Source organism: Pleurodeles waltl, chromosome 2_2 (genome assembly GCF_031143425.1).
Source record: "Pleurodeles waltl isolate 20211129_DDA chromosome 2_2, aPleWal1.hap1.20221129, whole genome shotgun sequence".
Lineage (NCBI taxonomy): Eukaryota > Metazoa > Chordata > Amphibia > Caudata > Salamandridae > Pleurodeles > Pleurodeles waltl.
Window position 1 is genome coordinate 815,446,588 of NC_090439.1, and position 19,946 is coordinate 815,466,533.

Consider the following 19,946-nt stretch of genomic DNA (forward strand, 5'->3'; position numbering starts at 1 on the left):
TTCCTTTCCTCCCAAGTGTAGTTTGTACATGAATGTTAGAAATGGGGTCTTTGGTTGGCAGTCAGGTTACCCCCTGTCCAAGCAAGGACCCTCACGCTAGTCAGGGTAAAAGAGAATCACCCTCAGCTAACCCCTGCCACACCCTTGGTAGCTTGGCAGGAGCAGTAGGCTTAGGTGTAAAGTATTTGTACCAACACACACAGTAACAATGAAAACACTACAAAATGACACAACACAGGTTTAGAAAAATAGAGAATATTTATCTAAACAAAACAAGACCAAAACGAGAAAAATCAACAATACACAAGTCAAGTTATAAATTAAAAAGCAGAGTCTTCATGTAGTTTTAAACACACACTAACACTGTTAGCGGGAAAATGTACCTTGGGTGCATCAGAAATAACCCATCACGGGCAACTGTGTGTCAAAAAGGGCTTGCGATGTGTCAATTTCACTCATGAGCGAGACCTTGCGTCGTTCTCCTTTCGTCGGGTCGGGCGTGTCGTTTCTACTCTCTGCAGGAGAGCGATGCATCGATCCGGTCAGCGCTCTCGGGTCTGTGCAGGCCTTACCTTGTTTTTACACGCCCAGTGGTACTTTTGTCGGAAATCCAGCCGCACGATGATCCAAAAACCAAGCAGCGCAGGTTGAGATCTCACCAGCCTCCGTCAGCGATGCTGCGTGTCGTTTCTCCAGCTCTGTGCATATATTTTTCAGTCGCGTTGCAGGCGAGCGTCGATTTTCAGCTGCAAAGCTGGCGGTGCGTCGATTTTTCAGCTGCAGATCTGAGTCGCATCGATCTTTTTCCTGCACGGCGTTCTATGCGTGGATTTCTTCCTCTTAGGATGCCAGCTTCTCCTTTTAGGGTCCCAGGAACTGGATGGGCACCACACGACAGAGTAGGAGTCCCTCCAGAGACTCCAAGTGCTGGCAGAGAGAAGTCTTTGCTATCCCTGAGACTTCAAACAACAGGAGGCATGCTCTAAATCAAGCCCTTGGAGATCTTCAAAAGATGGAAGACACACAAAGTCCAGTCTTTGCCCTCTTACTCTAGCAGAAGACTGCAGGATAGCTCCACAAAGCAGAGTCACAGGCAGGGCAGCTCTTCTTCCTCAGCTCTTCAGCTCTTCTCTAGGCAGAGGTTCCTCTTGTTTCCAGAAGTGTTCTAAAGTCTGTGGTTTTGGGTGCCCTTCTTATACCCAATTTCTCCTTTGAAGTAGGTCCACTTCAAAGCAAAGTCTCTCTTGAATGTGAAATCCTGCCTTGCCCAGGCCAGGCCCCGGACACTCGCCAGGGGGTTGGAGACTGCATTGTGTGAGGGCAGGCACAGCCCTTTCAGGTGTAAGTGACCACTCCTCCCCTCCCTCCTAGCACAGATGGCTCATCAGGAAATGCAGACTACACCCCAGCTCAATTTGTGTCACTGTCTATTGAGAGGTGCAACCAGCCCAACTGCCAAACTGACCCAGACAGGGAATCCACAAATAGGCCAAGTCACAGAAATGTTTTAAGCAAGAAAATGCTCACTTTTCTAAAAGTGGCATTTTCAAACACACAATCTTAAAATCAACTTTACTAAAAGATGCATTTTTTAAATTGTGAGCTCAGAGACCCCAAACTCCATATCTATCCACTCCCAAAGGGAATCTACACTTTAATCATATTTAAAGGTAACCCCCATGTTAACCTCTAAGAGGAACAGGCCTTGCAACAGTGAAAAATGAATTTAGCAGTATTTCACTGTCAGGACATATAAAACACATTACTATGGCCCTCATTCTGACCCTGGCCGTCCTAAACCGCCAGGGCCACGGGCAACGGAAGGACCGCCAACAGGCTGGCAGTGCTTCATTGCCCATTCTGACCGCGGCGGTAAAGCTGCGGTCAGAAAAGGGGATCTGGAGGTTTACCGCCGGAATACCCCTGGCAGGGCTGAACCTCCAAAGGCTGGCGGTGTTCCGCCAGTATATTATGACCGTGGTGCATTAGCCATGGCCATACCGCCGGCCCCACCACTATACCGCCAGGCGGTCATAATCCCCAACCGCTAGCCTGTCCATGGCGGTGTTTAAGGCTGGCGGTAAGGGGGACTCGTGGTGCCCCTGGGGGACCCTGCACTCCCTGTGCACTCGGCATGGGCAGTGCAGGGGCCCCCAGGCACAGCCCCATTGCGCATTTTGGGGAGTTAAATGCGCGACGGGTGCTGCTACACCCGCTGCACATCAACATTGCCGCTGGCTCTATTATGAGCCGGCTGCAATGTTGATGTGACATTTCCGCTGGGCCAGCGGACGGAAACGCTGTTTCCATCTGCTGGCCCAGCAGCAATGTCAAAATAGAGTGCCACCAATACCGCCAGCACTGGCGGTATTGTGGCGCCCGCGGCTTCGGCGGTCTTTTTTCAAGACCGCCGAAGTCGTAATGAGGTCCTATATGTCCTACTTTAACCATACACTGCAACCTGTCCTTGGGGCTACCTAGGGTCTACCTTATGGGTGCCTTGCATGTATGAAAAGGGAAGGTTTAGGCCTGGCAAGTGGGTACAGTTAAAACTGCACACACAGACACTGCAGTGGCAGGTCTGAGACATGATTACAGAGCTACTTATGTGAGTGGAACAACCAGTGCTGCAGGCCCACTGGTAGCATTTGATTTACAGGCCCTGGGCACCTCCAGTGCACTGTACTAGGGACCTACTAATAAATCAAATATGCCAATCATGGATAAGCCAATTACATACACATTTTGTAAAGGAGCACTTGCACTTTAGCACTGGTTAGCAGTGGTAAAGTGCCCAGAGTAACAAAAACAGCGAAATCAGAGTCCAGCACACATCAACAACCTGAGGAACAGAGGCAAAAAGTTAAGGGAGACCACGCCAAGGATGAAAAGTCTAACAATGAACTTTGAATTATCAGTGCAATGTTTCTTTGTTACTATCAGATGAATACTAAGGTAGAAACTAGCTAATTTTACATAATTGTAAATGTGAAAGGAATATTCACATGTTCATCTCATGATCATTGTGAGGCAGGACTCAAGCTAGAAATTAGTAATGACACTCAACAAGGGCAAATCCCGTCTGGGAATGTCTGTGTTACTGTTTAAAATGCAGCAAGTATCATGTTGTATCTCTCTTGAGGGCTTGAATTCCCCTTCTGTGACCCATATTTGATCATTTTTAATCTAAAGTGAATATGTACAATTAAATCAAGTACACTTTCTTTTAATATTATTCTGGTCTTGCAAATATGATAAACAAGCTTAGGTGGACATCTATGTGGTATTTAATCAGTGATGTTGATCATTTCATGTTTAATCATAATTATGAAGTCACAGGTCTTCTAGAAGATTGAAAAATGTATGTTTCATTTTGTTGTATTTTGAAAAGAACACTGTCTAATATAGTGAATCTAGCTGAAAGGGCATTATGGCACCTATTGAATGGTTCTGCAAACTTCCAAACAATCTTATAAAACTGTGCACAGGTAGCTAAGGGTTAGAGAGGACCACAAAAAGGACAGCCAGAAACACGCACCCATATTAACTGAAGACTGCGGGGAGGCAGTCGGCCTACATCGGCCATCGGTCTGGGGTCTTTGCTGGTTGTGCTTAGAATTTACTGTTCTGAACACGGGTATGTGGGTGTGAACCATCTCTGAAACTCAAACTAGGCTTTCATTTGCTAATGTGTTAGAAGTATTACATGTATTAGTGCAATACAATATATAGCAACTAAGTTGGAATACTATTTACTGTTTACACCACTCATAAACTACTCACAAACTTCATTGCTTCCTTAATATTTATCTTTTTTGTTTGTTACAATTGATATTATGTTCACTAGATACCAGAGCATGCTCACATTGTGTTTACCTGTCCTGACCACCATGCTATGCAGGGTAAGTGCAGAAAGGAAAAAAAAAAAATTGCTTACCATTTTTTAGCAGATGTCCATGAAGAAACATTCCAGCAAATCATAAACATCGATTTCCAACCCTAACTTTAGAAATCGAAATAGAAACAACCAAATAATCATGCCACCATGGGGCAGTGGAAGGCATGGTGCAATTTCAGCAATTTAGCAAAAGGGATCCTGCCAAATCACAGTAGATTTGAAATATGTAGCTCTGCATGAACTATAGTGGTCCTTCTGGTTCTATGCCATCTGCCAAATCCCATCAACTGGCTTCTCTCTCAGAAACACTCCAATTAACAAGTTCCAAATGAGACAGGGAAACTAAGAATTTAACAGATGTAACATAAATCAATTTTTGCAAAATGTGCTATTACCGCCCATCTCCACCATAGGAAACCCCATATTGAATGGCCTAAATCTTTAAAATTAGTTGGTAAAAACCTCCGAGTGATATGGGCACCACAGGACTGGGGGCCTCACTGAACTCCAAGACATAATTAGTTCTCTGTGGGTACTAAACTTAAGGGTTAGTGACAAATCACAGCTCCTGGCAGTGATATCACTTGGACCATAAGATTGGAGTAATGGTTGAAACAGTTCCAAAAACTAAACAACCCCACACTGGAACCACACTTAACCACATATGAAGAGAGCAAAGGTAAAAGATCCTGTGCTCCCTCTGAGTCTAGATAAAGATACAATTGACACTGTAAGAGTATGGTGAGACCCAAGGAAGATTCCAGCTCACCAATGCAGTTAAAAAGTGTTCTTGGAAGTGCTGTGACCTGCAATAATGCTGATCTTAGTATTTACTTTTTCTAGGCTATCTGTATTAATGGCGACCAGAAGAAATTGGTTTCTTGTGCCATCCTACATGGAGATTTTGAAATCAACTATGACTTGTCAGTGACTTCCTAGAAACAGGACTGGCTCTCTTCTAACAGGCACAAGCACACCTGATAATGTGATGGAAGAAATCAACTGATCAAAATGTTGGACCAGGAGTCATTAAACCTTCACGTACATAGTTAAGTCCTAAAGTTTGAATTACACAGGCCACCAATGAAAGAAGTATGACAACAGGTCATAAACATTCTTGGAGTTTGAGTGTGACCTACCCAGATGACACTGCTTTAGATTATTTATAAACTATCCTAAATGAGAATACCTAATAACATACACCACAAGCTGCCTTTGTAATTCAATGCACTGTCCTGCCTTCTTCAAATCTCTGATCTACATCTGTGAATCATATTTTCCTCATTCCCATCACACCTCCCAACTTTTCCATTGCCTCAATTCCTCTCATTTTTTTGCCGATTGGTAATATGGATTATCGCACAATAGGTCAACCCTGAATGCAACCAGTGCTCCTTGTGCAGGTGCTTGGAATATGCACTGCATGCTGGAATCCATCAGTATCATAGGTTTTGAAATTCATGTTGAACTCCAATTTCCTCACGCCATCACACCTCCCAGTATTTACAATTTAGGACATCACTTCCATCTACCCCCTAGCATTTACCACTGACTCGACTCCTCGGTTTTAGTACCTGCCTGTTGTCTGGATTGTGACGCTATAGATCATCTCTGAACCATACCTGGTCCGTCTTTCGCTGATACACATAAAATACAAAGGTCGATGAGCTAAATAATGGCTGGAAACCTGCTCCCATTGTTTCCACCTCAAACTCTTCTTCTGACCTTTATTCTTTTTTTGACCTGTGTGGCCTTTTTTGTTCAGACATGGATCATATCTCACTAAACTCAACTACCACTAATTTGGAGCCATCTGACCCTAATGCTTATAAAATTAAGTACACTCCTAATCTAACGAAAATGTATTAATGAACTTTAAACACACACTCCTCAAATCTCACCCAGAAACTCTAATTTCAGACCCCTACTTATGCTTGAAAAAAGGAACTATAACAAATGATTGTATCTTCTATACAAAACAGAGAGCCTAGTGGAGGAAAGCCTTATTTTCACTGCTCCTGATCACCACATCTCGGAAAACACCTCATAGTTTCAGTCTTTCTGTAGCCCCCTCACCTATTGACAGAGCAGAAGCTACCATCCCTCTCTATAATAATGGAATTATCCTCATCCAGTCATCAGACTGCAACCTAGAAATGTTTGATGATATTTTCCCCATCATGAAAAACACTGCGACTAATACTATATCTTCTCCCTCCCAAGGACATCCTTGCTCTTCAGGAAATCCTCAGGAACCTCAAGGAGTGCCCTTGCATACCCTCACCCTATCCCATGCCTCACTCATCTCCCCCCCTTGCTTCTCCACAGTTACCAACATACACAACTCCAATTCTTCAATTCCATCCAGGGGATTTCAATCCTCCCCATCAATCCCCAAGCTATATGACACACTCATCACATTTCTAGTGCTATCTCAGTGTCACAAAGCCTTCGAAGTAATACTATTTCCCCTACTATACCCTTGTCTTCTGAATACACTATCTGGGACACCACAAATGTCCTTACTACACTACCCATGATGCATTTGATGACACTCCTGAACTCCGAATCCCCAAACCCGGCTAGCAACATGAGTATTTTGATACCAGTTCTCCCACTCATTCGACACTCAAACTCTCCACTTACTCCTCTCAAGCTAATTATATTCCCACCCTGAACTCACCCCTTTGGTTCTCCAAGGCCAGCCCTACAATCATGAGCACACCCTCTCCTCTTAGCCCCTCTTACCATGACTCGACAACCCTGTTCCATTACTCACCATCCTCTCTACACTCCTCATTAGAATCCAGACTTCATGCCATCCCACTAGACCAACAACTTAAGGCTGACCTAAAAAGCCTATTACACATCTCCTTAATGCTGGCAAACAACTGGTGGCCAATAATGACTACCAGGAAGAATGATCACTAACATGCCCAGCCCACTTACTAGTGCACTAGGCTTCCTGCACACCCCTCAACCAACATGTTCTCACCACTCATGTATCCCTCTCACCCAAGCTGGAAAACTACACCCTATCCAAACACCATCCTTTCGGCCCATTAGGTTGAAAGATCTATTGTTTGACAGTGATATTCACTCCCTCCTCCTCTCTTATAATCCTAATCATCTGTCAACGCTGACAGTCTGGTTCAAATTGAAGCTATCTCCATGGACCCTCATAGAGAACCTAGGTTCCATTCCAGAGTCGTAAACAAATCCATCCTGAGGCAAGTCACCACAGCCCAAACTACCTTAGCTGACTCAAAGTCTAATTTGAAATGCATGCTGCTCAACTGCAGATCTGCAGTTAGACATGCAGCAGATATCTTTGACTTCATCCTCGCACATGAGCCTGACCTCTTAATACTGACCGAAACTTGGCTAAATGACTCCTCTGCACCTACACTTGAGTTACTATTCCCTCCTAGCCATGACAACATTAGACTAGATAGACCTAGTAGACCATTGCATGCATACACCCTAACAGTCTCTCAGTGAAACAGCCACAATGTACTGTTCTATAGTCATGGGAAAACATTTACATGGATATTGCATGCAACAACAGGTCACTTTGCAAACTTCACGCTATCCACCACCCTCATGGTGACAACCTTTCTTCCATAGAACAAACTATGGAAACCATTGCAGCTAATGCAGGTCAAAACTACACCCAGATCTTTCTTGGCTTTTTCAACCTCAATTGGAATGATCTGAATGACTCTGTAGATAACAGCTCATACTCATCACTCTCCTGTGGAGAGAAGAAGAGACATACGCCAGGCCGACTAAAGGACAAACGACGCAAGGTCCCGCTCGTGAGTAATATCGTCGCATCGCAAGACCTTTTTGACACACACTCGTCTGTGTGGGGTTATATTTGACGCACCCAAGGTACATTTTCACGCTAACAGTGTTAGTGTGTGTTTAAAATGACATGAAGACTCTTTTTGCATATTTTGTGATAACTTTACTTGTGTATTGTGATTTTTTGTTGTTTTGGTCTTGTTTTGTTTAGATAAATATTTTCTATTTTTCTAAGCCTGTGTTGTGTCATTTTGTAGTGTTTTCATTAAGTTACTGTGTGTGTTGGTACAAATACTTTACATCTAGCACTCTGAAGTTAAGCCTACTGCTTGTGCCAAGCTGCCAAGGATGTAAACAGGGGTTAGCTGAGGGTGATTCTCTTTTACCCTGACTAGAGTGAGGGTCCTTGCTTGGACAGGGGGTAACCTGACACCCCATTTCTAACATTGGTGATCAGCGGTTGGGAATAGACTTGTATTTGTACTTGACATACAGTGATGAAGTGTACACTACTGTTTTGAGTTCAGACCACTACGTGACCACATACTACTTGTCTAGTGATTCTGCTTTTTGTTCTCTGATGTCCTCCTGGATATATTGTTGATATCTTGGGACTCTGGTTTTTAGTTGTGAAGCCTTTGCAGAATGGAAGTCAACTTCTGGCACCTATTTATTCATAAAAAGTGTCAGCTGAAAGCATTTTGCATGGAAAGGGGGCTGGCTGTGAATAAGAAATCCAGAAGGGAGTCTCTTGAGTCAGTCCTGTTTCAGTATGAGTTGAAACGGTGTCATACAACACCACCAGATGAGTCTGAGGAGGAGGACTACTCTGAGGAGGAGGGCAGTGGCTGTGAGGAGGGAACAGCAAGAGATGATTGGCTCCTAGCTAGAATCCAGAGCCTGGAAGAGCTAGATGCAGGGCTTGAGAGGGCTGAGGAGAAAAGAACCTTAGCTCTGGAAAAAGAAAGGTTGGCAGCTCAAGAGCTGAGCTGTGAAGAGCTGAAGATGGAAGCCATTAGGGCTGAGTCCAATTCAGATGGTGGCAGCAAAAATCTTGTATCCAGTACTGCTGAAGAAGTGCACATGCCCAGAGATGTGGTGCCCTACTTGAAGGAGGGAGTTAACACACACACCAGGAGGTTCGGGAGTATGAGGTAGCTCCAGTGATACACAGGGTCCCTGAGGTGGATTGGGGACCTGGCATGGGGAGTCACATTCCTACTGGTGGGAGGGACACTCTACTGACTCTAGGTGAGAGTGACAGGGAGAGGGATTCCCCTCAGGTAGAAGTCTTGGTTATGGAATGTTAATACCTCCAAGAAGAGTGTGGGTTGAGTGTCAGGAACAATCAGGTACTGTCTCACCAGTCTCAGAAGGGTGATGAGGGGTACTTTTTCAAGGCTGAATCGCTGGATGGTTGGGTGAAGGGTAGGTTGTTTAATTCATGTTAGGGGCTGTGTGATGTAATTGCTGGAGGGCATATGTCTAGTCCTTATTTTCCAGAGTTACGCCGACACCAGGTGGAGTGTGAGTTCTCTGACCCCAGGGAACTTACACTGGAGGCAGACCTCTGGGTGAGTACCGGACAGTCTGAAGAGGCACTTGGGGGTACTCCTGAGGGGAGTGGTCTAGGTATTTCCCAACCAGGTGAGGTTAGGGAAGGATTGCAGTGTCCCAGGTAGGTCCCAGTGTAGTGGGATGGGCGAGGAACTTTATGTCCAGTCTCAGAGGAAAGGGAATGGGCTGAGGCCCAGGGTGCCCGAGATCCAGTCCCAGGTCCTGGAGGGTTCCATGAGGGAACACCAGGAAGGGAGCCTAGCCTGTACCGTAGGGCCATCAGCTGAGGGAGATCCCACAGTGTCAGGAGAACTTGAGGGGTCAACTGTAGCCAGCGTCCTACCAGCTCTGGTGTCTGGTAGATCCACTCCTAGTGAGGGGGTGCAGAAGTCCAGAAAGAGGGTTGAGAGGGGGTTGCTGACCCCAGTGGAGAACCTGGAGGGTCAGGGGTCAGCTCTGAGAGCCCCCCAGGAATGACCTTGGTGAGACCATTTCTGGGTTGGTGGGAATCCAGACTCTGTCAGATGGGCAGGGGTCAGGAGACCTGTGCCAACGAGCCTCTTGTGTGGCCCTTGGGTATGGTGTTTCCCAGGAAGTCCTGGTTTTCCAGGCAATGGTTCAACTGCAGGGTGGTGACTGGGTTGAATGATCAGGTTCAGGGGTAAACTCTGACCTGATGGGGAGTAGGTGTGCTCCCAAGGAAGTCCTGGTACGCCAGGCAGTGGTTCAACTGCAGGGTGGTGACTCTGGGTTGGATAACCAGGTTCAGAGGCTAAACTCTGAACTAGTGGGGGGCAGGTGTGCTCCCCAGGAAGTCCTGGGTTGCCAGGCAGTGGTCCAGTCTGACGGTACAGACCCTGGATTGGAAAATAAGGTGCAGGAGGTAAACCCTGACCTGAAAGAGGGGGGCAGTTTGCCCAATCACCCCCCCGGTGTGATTTCTAGGGGTACTCCCCCTGAAGGGGAGGTACAGAACCCTGAAAGTAGGGGCAGGGGAGGGGACGACTCCCCTCTGACCCTAGTTCAATCTAAGAGTACAGACCCTGGATTGGAAGGCCAGGTTCAGGGTGTCCCCCTTGACCTGGAGGAAGGGGCTACTGCTAACAGTGGCCCTACCATGTTGTCTTCTGGGGGGGCACTCCTACTTGGGGGGTGCAGGACCCCAGAAGGGAGGGCAGGGGGAGGGAAGCCTTACCCCTTCCATCATCCAACTTGAAGGTACAGACACCAGGTTGGAGGTCCAGCTGCAGGTTAACATTCCTACACTGGTGAAAGAATTGTGCAGGACTGCTTCTACAAGCACCCTGACAATTTGTGACTCTGGGGGTGCCGCTCCAGGAGGAAGGTACAGAGCCCCAGAGGGACGAACCAGGGTCAGGATGTCATCCCTGACCTAGTGGAAGGGAGAGTGATCAAAGGGTGCCAGGCACCTGGGGCTCCCGCCCCCCACTCTCCACAGTCACAGTGGGTGGAGAGACCTGAGGTCGGGCTCTCATCCCTGACAGTTGTCAGGCGTCATTGTGGCTTGCTGTCCTGGTGGACAGAGTTACTCCTGTGGGGGCGAGAATCACACCTGGGGGGTGGAGTGGGCAACACCACTGTGTTGGCCCTGGGGATGCTATCTACCCCCTGGGATATATCTGTGAGCAAAGTAAAGTTAGGTGCTGCACAGATGGTATCTGCAGATGTGGAGAAGGGTTCCCCTTGGGTTAGCTTAGTGGGCTCTGAGAGTATGGACAGAGGGATCCCACTGGAGTCAGGAAGGCGTAGAACTGGAACATGCCTGTGCTGTTGTGGGCCTGGGTCCCTGGTCTATCGCCCTAATCAGGGAAGTAAATCAAGGTATTGATTGTTCTCCCCTGGCTTTAGGCTGGTAGGGGTCGTGTTGGACTTTTTTGCTTATGCAGGGTCATCCCCAATCTTTTTGCCTTCTATCTATTCTGACCTGTTGCTGTTGGCTTTTGAACTCTGAGCACTTTACCACTGCTGACCACTGCTAAAGTGCATATGCTCTCTGTGCAAATTGTATTGTTGATTGGTCTCTCCATGATTGACATATTTGATTTATTAGTAAGTCTCTAGTAAAGTGCACTAGAGATGCCCATGGCCTGTAAATCAAATGCTACTAGTGGGCCTGCAGCACTGGTTGTGCCACCCACACTAGTGGCACTGTAATCATGTCTCAGACCTGCCACTGCAGTCTCTGTGTGCACAGTTTTAAACTGTAAATTCGACTTGGCAAGTGTACCCACTTTCCAGACCAAAACCTTACCTTTTCTTACATATAACGCACCCCTATGGTAGGTCCTAGGTAGCCCCAAGGGCAGGGTGCAGTATATGGTTAAGCTGGGACATTTAGGCCCTCATTACAACCCTGGCGGTCGGTGTTAAAGCGGCGGTAATACCGCCAACAGGCCGGCAGTGAAAAAAATGGGATCACTACCACAGCGGAAACCGCCAGCACAGACAGCCACTTTAACACTCTGACCACCATGGCGGTAGAAACAAGCACTGCGGCGGTAACCGCCAAAAGACAGACGGAAGTCAATGTACCGCCCACCCCATCACAACCTGCCCATCTGCCAGATTTTCTGGGGCAGTACCAACGGCATCAAAAGCACTGCGGAAATGGGACTTGGAAGGGAAACCACTCATCTCTCGACTCTCAACGAAGAACCACGACACCATGGAGCCCGAGTTGCAGGTCCTGCCCATGCTGGTCTACCTCCTCATCTACCAGGAGTACAACCGGCGGCGGCGGCGGCGACAACCACAGTGAGTACTGCACCTAGTACACAGGGGGGGAGGAAAAAGAGTGACACACACATGCAACACCCCCACCACCACCCTCACCCACAACACCATACACACAAACACATGCAACAACATTACATTTACTCCCCATAATCCCCTGGAAGAACGCAAGGACAAAAGGAATTGAGTCAAATCAGTGATATATTAGAAATAGTCAGACATTCGTAATAATTTAAAAAACAGTATTTACAAAAATATGCAATATGTACATAAGGCCGTACATTGTCCCCTCAAAATGTCCGTGGGCCACTGGGCCAAAACTCATAGGCCAAGCCCACACTTGACTCCTGCCTCAATATGGAGAGAACACTGCAGGGGCATCAGGTCAAAAACACACAGGCACCTCAGGGGTAGGGCAAAGGGGGGGGATCTCAGCCTAAAGATGGTAAAACGGCACTGCTCCTCGAGGGGGCTTCATGCCCACAGCGTTGTCCTGGGGAGTGCGAAGCCACAGTCTCTCTACTGGATGCCTTCTTCAACTGGTTCTGGAGGGGCCTTTGTGCCCATTGTGTTTCATCCTGCCAAGGATAGGGTGACTGGATGCCTTTCTCTACTGGTTCTGGAGGGGGCTTTGTTCCCATTGTGCTTCATCCTGCCAAGGATAGGGTGAGTGGAAGCCTTCTTCCACTGGTTCTGGAGGGGGCTTTGTGCCCATTGTGCTTCATCCTGCCAAGGATAAGGTGAATGGATGCCTTTCTCCACTGGTTCTGGAGGGGGCTTTGTGTCCATTGTGCTTCATCCTGGCAAGGATAGGGTGAGTGGATGCCTTCTTCCACTGGTTCTGGAGGGGGCTTTGTGCCCAGTGATGCAACACTTGGGGTGTGGTAGTTCACAGTACCTCACCTGGGTGTCTGAGGCACGAGATTTGCAGGGACCAGGTTGCATGATAGTCCATAGAGGCAGGGCTAGACTCCATCCTGTGATGACTACGGTAGCAAACTGGTGCTACCAGTGGTGGAGGAAGGCTCCATCCCTTCTCCTGCAGCCTCGGACGGCTGCCCACTGGGGCCACTGCTGCTGGTAGTGGTGCTACTGTCAGCAGTGCAGGTGGCGGTGCTTGCGGCGGGGCCTGCGGCATTGCCTGCGGCGGTACTAGTGGTGGTGCTGGCCGTGGTGCAGGTGCCCATGCTGTCAGTGGTGGAAGGAGGCTCCACCCCTTCTCCTGCAGCCTCGGACGGCTGCCCACTGGGGCTGCTGCTGCTAACAGTAGTGGTGCTAGCGGCGGTGCAGGTGGTGGTGCAGGTGGCAGTACTTGCAGCAGTGCCAGTGGTGGGGCTGCTGGTGGTGCTGGCCACGGTGCAGGTGGCGGTGCTGGTGATTGTGCTGGTAGCCACCAGGCCTTCACCTGCAGCCTTGGACAGCTAAAGTGCCTTGCCTGATGTTTGGTGCCCCTTCCACACATTGGCAGATGGTGGTGGGACCTTGGGTCTGGCAGCTGGAGTCTTTGAGGTGGCCTTGTTGGGTGGTTGTGGCTCCTTCCCCTTGCTTGATGCTGTACCCCTCTTCACCTTGCCAGGTGGCAGAATGGTTTTGGGCTTGGCAGGGGTTGGTGGCACACTGGTTGGGCTGAAGGGGGCCCCCATTGAGCCTCTGATCGCTGCAGGAACCACAGCGGATGTCGACTTTGTGGCCGAGGTGCTGGGCTGGGTTCTGGCCACCCTGGCCCGAGTAGAAGGACTACAGAGGGGTAGGGAAGAGGTCAATGTTAGCCAGGAAAAGCTTTTTAGAGACACTGGGGTGGGTAGAGGGAGAAGGTTTGGGAGTGGAGGAAGAGGGAGTGATTGTAGGAGGTGTCTGTCTGCTGAGTTTGGGTGCAGGTGCATGGGCTGGATGCTGTTATGCGGTGGATGGCTGTTGGGTGGGTGGGCGCTTGCGTTTGTGTACTTTGGGAGGAGAGGTCACAGACACACTGGGTGAGGACACAGGGGATGTGTGCATGGCTGTGGGGGTGGTGACTGCCAGTGAGGGGTGTGTTGTGATGGGCGTGCTGGTGATGGAGGTAGTGGATGAGGATGTAGTGCATGCAGGTGTGAGTTGAGACGCTACTAGGAGGGAGGTGGACGATAAGGAGGAGGGGGACACAGTGGAGGCAGTGGATGTTGGTGTGTCTGCATGGGGATGGTGCTTGTGTGAGTGCCTGTGGGATGAAGTGTGTTGCTTGTATTTGTCTGAGCCACTTTTGTGTGTTGATCTGGGTGATTGCTGGTCTGAATGTGTGCTTGGGATAGGCTGGGGTTGAGGGGATTGGGACTGGGTAGAGGAATTTGGAGAGCTGAGGCCAGAGACAGGGACAAGGGCTGCCATTAGTGCTGAGGACATAGCCTGAAACGCTCTCTGTTGGGCTGCCACGCCAGAGTAAATGCCCTCCAGGTATGCATTTGTTTGTTGCAAATGCCTCTCGACACCCTGGATGGCATTCAGTATGGTTGACTGCCCAACAGTGAGGGATCTCAGGAGGTCAATAGCCTCCTCACTTAGGGCAGCAGGGCTGACAGGGGCAGGGCCTGAGGTGCCTGGGGCAAAGGAGATGCCCACCCTCCTGGGTGAGCGGGCATGGGAAACACACTGGGGGGCTGCTGGGAGGGCGGTGCTGGTGGGGGGGTGGTGGCTGTACCTGTTGTTGGGGTAGGCACAGAGGTGTCTGCCACCGCCAGGGAGCTTCTATCGGAGGAGGAGTCGCTGCCTGTGGTGTCCCCTCCTGTCCCCGTCGTGGTGCTCCCTAGCCCTCCGTCCCACTGGTGCCCTCACCGTCGGTGGATTCAGCCTCTAGGCCCATGTGGGATGCAGTTCCCTCCATTGCTGGTGCCTCTGCTTCTCTGTCAGATGATGCTAATGTACACAGTGACAGGGTGACTAAACAAAAATGGGGGGGGGGAGAGACAGAGGATACACTTTGTCAATGCCAGCAACACCTCTACCGTTGGCGTACACAACACACAGGGACCAGCCCTATACACTAGGCCATGCACTACCAGTTACTAAGATAGACACCAGCCCATGGGGTACAATGCCTACCGCCATTAGCTGCACACCTGAAACCCACAGGACCCTGCCCAGTAGTAGATGCCACTAACACTATTGGGGTAGGAGAGCTTCAGAGCCTGCCCAACAAGGGACCTACCCTGACTTGTTCGCCCTGGCATAGGGGCACCCACAGCCCACATCCCCCACCCAGGTAAACCTTAACGTGCACACAGTTATGATTCTGAATCCGTACTCACCCCCTTGTGGCTGCTGTGATGCCTTCAAGCGCTCATCCAACTCTGGATTGGCCACCGCCAGGATGCAGAACATCAGGGGGGTCAGGGTACTTCACACTCATGGCCCATCAGATCCCTCCCATTCCCTGATGCATATACATTGACCACCATACATGCAGCACTCTGGCCAGGATGCCTCAGCCCCCCCCCCACATGTGGCTTACACACACAGCAATCCATACATTCATGGCCCACGCATCATGCTCACAGTGTACTAATCTGTTTGTCTGGACGACCGTAGAGTAACGTGTACTGGGGTAGGACCCCATCCACCAGTTTCTCCAACTCCTACACAGTGAAGGCAGGAGCCCTTTCCACAGACACATGAGCCATTGTCGCTTCCAGACACAGGTCACAGCAGCACTTGCAGTGTAGGTCCTCTCCTGTTGAAGGTCAGGGAGCAAGTGAGTGAACAGATAGAAAATGGCGGTCACATCCGCAGCGGTGCGTGCCGTCACCGCTGGCGTACATCGCCATTGGGTCCTGGAACCCATACGGCCCAATGATAACCAATGCAAAGTTGAGCGGCGGTTGTCGACCGCCTATCACAACGCCAGCAGAATTACCTCATTTCCACTTGTCCCTCCCCAGAGGTCAGGCAGCCGCCATTTCAGGGGAGCACAAGGCATGGCACTTAACTGCGTCACAGCAGACATTAGCAGAGCAACTGACTCTCTAAGTCACATACTGGTTCTGTAAAGGAAAAGATACATCATTATTGCTATTTAGGTGTGAATGTGACCCTCTGCTCACTGTTTTCTTCCATAGGCTTCAACCGCTGAGGCTGAATATGAGATGGCGACATCCTCCAGTGCACAGACCCCTGGTGCACCTTGCGACAATGGAGGACAGACACATTATTGTGACATACAGACTTGATAGGGCCACAATACAGGAACTGTGTGCACAATTGGAGCCAGACCTAATGTCAGCTATCTGCCAGCCCACAGGTATCCCCCCTGTAGTGCAGGTCCTGTCAGTGCTCCATTTCCTGGCAAGTGGTTCCTTTCAAACAACAGTGGCCATGACATCAGTGATGGCTCAGCCAATGTTCTCCAACATGTTGACCATAGTGTTGTCAGCCCTGCTGAAACACATGCGCAGCTACATCACATTCCCCCAGGTGGAGGATTTGGCCAACAGTGAAAGCTGACTTTTATGCCCTGGGATATATCCCCAACATTATTGGTGCCATTGATGGTACACAAGTGGCATTTGTCTCCCGCCAGAGAAATAAACAAGTGTTCAGGAATAGAAAAAGCTATCACTCTATGAATGTGCAGATGGTGTGTTTGGCGGACCAGTACATCTCCCATGTGAATGCCAAGTATCCTGGCTCTGTGCATGACAGATTTATCTTGAGGAATAGCAGCATCCCATATGTTATGGGTCAACTCCAGAGGCACAGTGTGGCAAATAGGTGAGCCCAAGGTCCCCACCCGGTATAAGTAGGTGTCTGGATATGGGGTTGTCCCTAAGGGTTAGTGTGTGTCTACCAGTTGTTCCTTGATATTTGCAGGTGACTCTGGTTACCCCAACCTCATCATGGCTACTGACCCCAGGGAGAAATGCCAGGACAAGGGCAGAGGAACGTTACAATGAGGCACATGTGCAAACAAGGAGGATAATTGAAAGAACCTTCGACCTCCTGAAGGCCATGTTCCGGTGCCTCCATCTGACAGGTGGATCCCTGTACTACTCACCTAAGAAGGTGTGCCAGATCATCGTTGTCTGTTGCATGTTGCACAACCTGGCCTTGAGACACCAGGTGCCTTTTCTGCAGGAGGATGAGCCTGGAGATGGTCTTGTGGCAGTGGTAGAGCCTGTGGACAGTGAGGAAGAGGAGGCAGAGGAAAAGGATGTTGACAACAGAAGTAATATAATACAGCAGTACTTGCAGTGACACACAGGTAAGAGACTGTAACTTCACTTTACTTTTCAGTTTCCTGTTGGACATTGTACATGGCAGCCTGATTTCCCTATGTCTATGGCCACTTACTGTACCCTTTGGCATCTCTATTTTCAGATCTCTGTGGCCTACTCTGGCTCCTGGTGTGTTTACTGCTGCCCACTAAAGGTCATTTGATTGTAAATATAACTGTACATATGAGTTGCAATGCTTTGATAATGTTGTACTAATACACATTTGAATCATTTGACAGACTCCAGATTTGTATTTGTTCCAAGGGTGTTTATTTAAGTGCTCATAAGTAGAGGGGGATATGCAATGGGCTGGGGTGATGGTGAAGGAATGTCCAGTTAGAGTCCAGTCTTTTGGTATCACAGGTGCATTATCCAAGGGGGCTTAGGAAGGGGAGTAAAGACAGTTCAAAGTGGACAGGGTGACATAGTGGGACAGAAGGGTGACAATCAGGAAAGTCTTATTTCCTGGCAGCGGTCTTGGCAAAGTTCTCTGGCTTCTGCCTGGATCACAGGGACCGTTTGCAGGGTGGTTCTCCTTCTGCAGCGGGTGGTGTGCTGGTGGCCTGTTGTTGCTGTGGCGAGGCCTCCTGTCCACTAGAGCCAGCGGAGGTGGAGGGCTGGTCATCGGTGTGGCTAGTATCAGGGGCCCGTTGGTGTACCACTGCCTCCCTCATGGTGTTGGCCATGTCAGCCAGCACCTCTGCAATGGTGACCAGGATGGTGTAGATGTGTTTGACGTCCTCCCTGATCCCCAAGTACTGTCCCTCCTGCAGCCGCTGGTTCTCCTGCAACTTGGCCAGTATCTGGCACATGGTCTCCTGGGAATAGTGGTATGCTCCCAGGATGTTGGTGAGTGCCTCCTGGAGAGTGGGTTCCCTGGGTCTGTCCTCCCCCTGTCGCACAGCAGTCCTCCCAGCTTCACTGTTGTCCTGTGCCTCTGTCCCCTGAACTGTGTGCCCACTGCCACTTACCCCAGGTCCCTGATCGTCCTGGGTTTGTGGGGTTGCTTGGGGTGCCTGTAGTGGTGGACACACTGCTGATTGACGTGTCCTGGGGACAGTGGCATGGGCCCGCTGGGTGGGTACTGTGCTGGTGTTTCCTGAGGGGAGAGGCTCTGTGGTGGGTTGGGGCTGTGGCAGGGTAACCGCCTGTCCAGAGGTCCCTGATGGGCCAGGTTGGTCATTGTGATCCAGGCGTGCAAAGCTGCTGTCGTCACTGTGGGCCTCTTCTGGGGGGGGGGGACTGTATGTAGCTGGTAAGTCCTCTCCGATGACGTTGATTAGGGGTCCTGTGGGGATGCAGTGTAATTGTATCTGCGTGTGCCATCTTGGGCTTGGGTGTGTTGCCCTGTATGGTTGTGATTTCCCTGTCAGCTTTGCCTTGTGTGCATGGTGATTGTGTGGGCTGGGTGATTCTCTCTACTGGGCATGCTGTGGAGATGGGTGTCCATGCAAGTCTGTGATGGGGTTCCATGGATTGTTGTGGCATGTCCATGTTTTTAGTTGTGGGGGAGAAGATGGGGGTCCACCGCCAGTCCTCAGTACGGCTACCTGGTGTCCTGCAACCACAGAACGCAACTCACCCCATAGGTCGTTCCACCTCTTCCTGATGTCGTCCCTTGTTCTGGGGTGCTGTCCCACGGTGTTGACCCTGTCCATGATTCTTCGCCATAGCTCCATCTTCCTTGCAATGGACGTCTGCTGCACCTGTGATCTGAATAGCTGTGGCTCTACCCGGATGATTTCCTCCACCATGGCCCTTAGCTCCTCCTCGGAAAACCTGGAGTGTCTTTGGGGTGTCATGGATGTGGTGTGAGTGATATGTGCGAGGGTGTGTGGGGTGATGTGTTAGGGTGTGTGGTGTGAGGTGCATAGATGGTGTATGGATGATGATGTTTTGTGCCTCTGATTGAATGGGTGCTACTGGCTTGCCTCTCTGCTTGCTATCTTTTTTGTTGTTCTAAGGGGTTGTGGGTATTGTGGGTGTGTGCTTTATATTGGATTGGGTGTGTGGCTGTGGTGTGTGTATGTGTGTCAGGTGTGTGTAGTTTGAATTGTCCAATGTGGTGTAGTTTTGTAAGTGTATGTGTATTTTGAGAGCAGCAATGGTTTACCAAGGTTGAAAGACCGCGCCAGTGATTTGTGGGTCGTGATACTGTGGGCGCATTCCTGTTGGCAAAATGGTGTGGGTTTTGGTACCACCAATTTATCACTGACCTTTGGTCTGGCGGACTTGTGTGGGTGTCTGTATAGTGGCGGATTTCTCTGTGTGGGTCATAATACCCATAGCGGAATACCACTGTGGTAACGATATGTTGTCGGCCGTCAGCACGGTGGTAGGCGGCATTTACCGCCGGGGTTCTAATGAGGGCCACAGTAATGTGTTTTATATGTTCTGACAGTGAAAAACTGCTAAATTCGGTTTTCACTGTTACAAGGCCCATCCATCTCATAGGTTAACATGGTGGCTACCTTCAAATATGATTAAAGTGTAGATTAAGTGGAGTTTGGGGTCTCTGAGCTCACAATTTAAAAAATACATCTTTTAGTAAAGTTGATTTTAAGATTGTGTGTTTGAAAATGCCACTTTTAGAAAGTGAACATTTTCTTGCTTAAACTATTCTGTGACTCTGCCTGTTTGTGGAGTCCCTCTCTGGGTCAGTTTAACAGTTGGGCTGTTTGCACCTC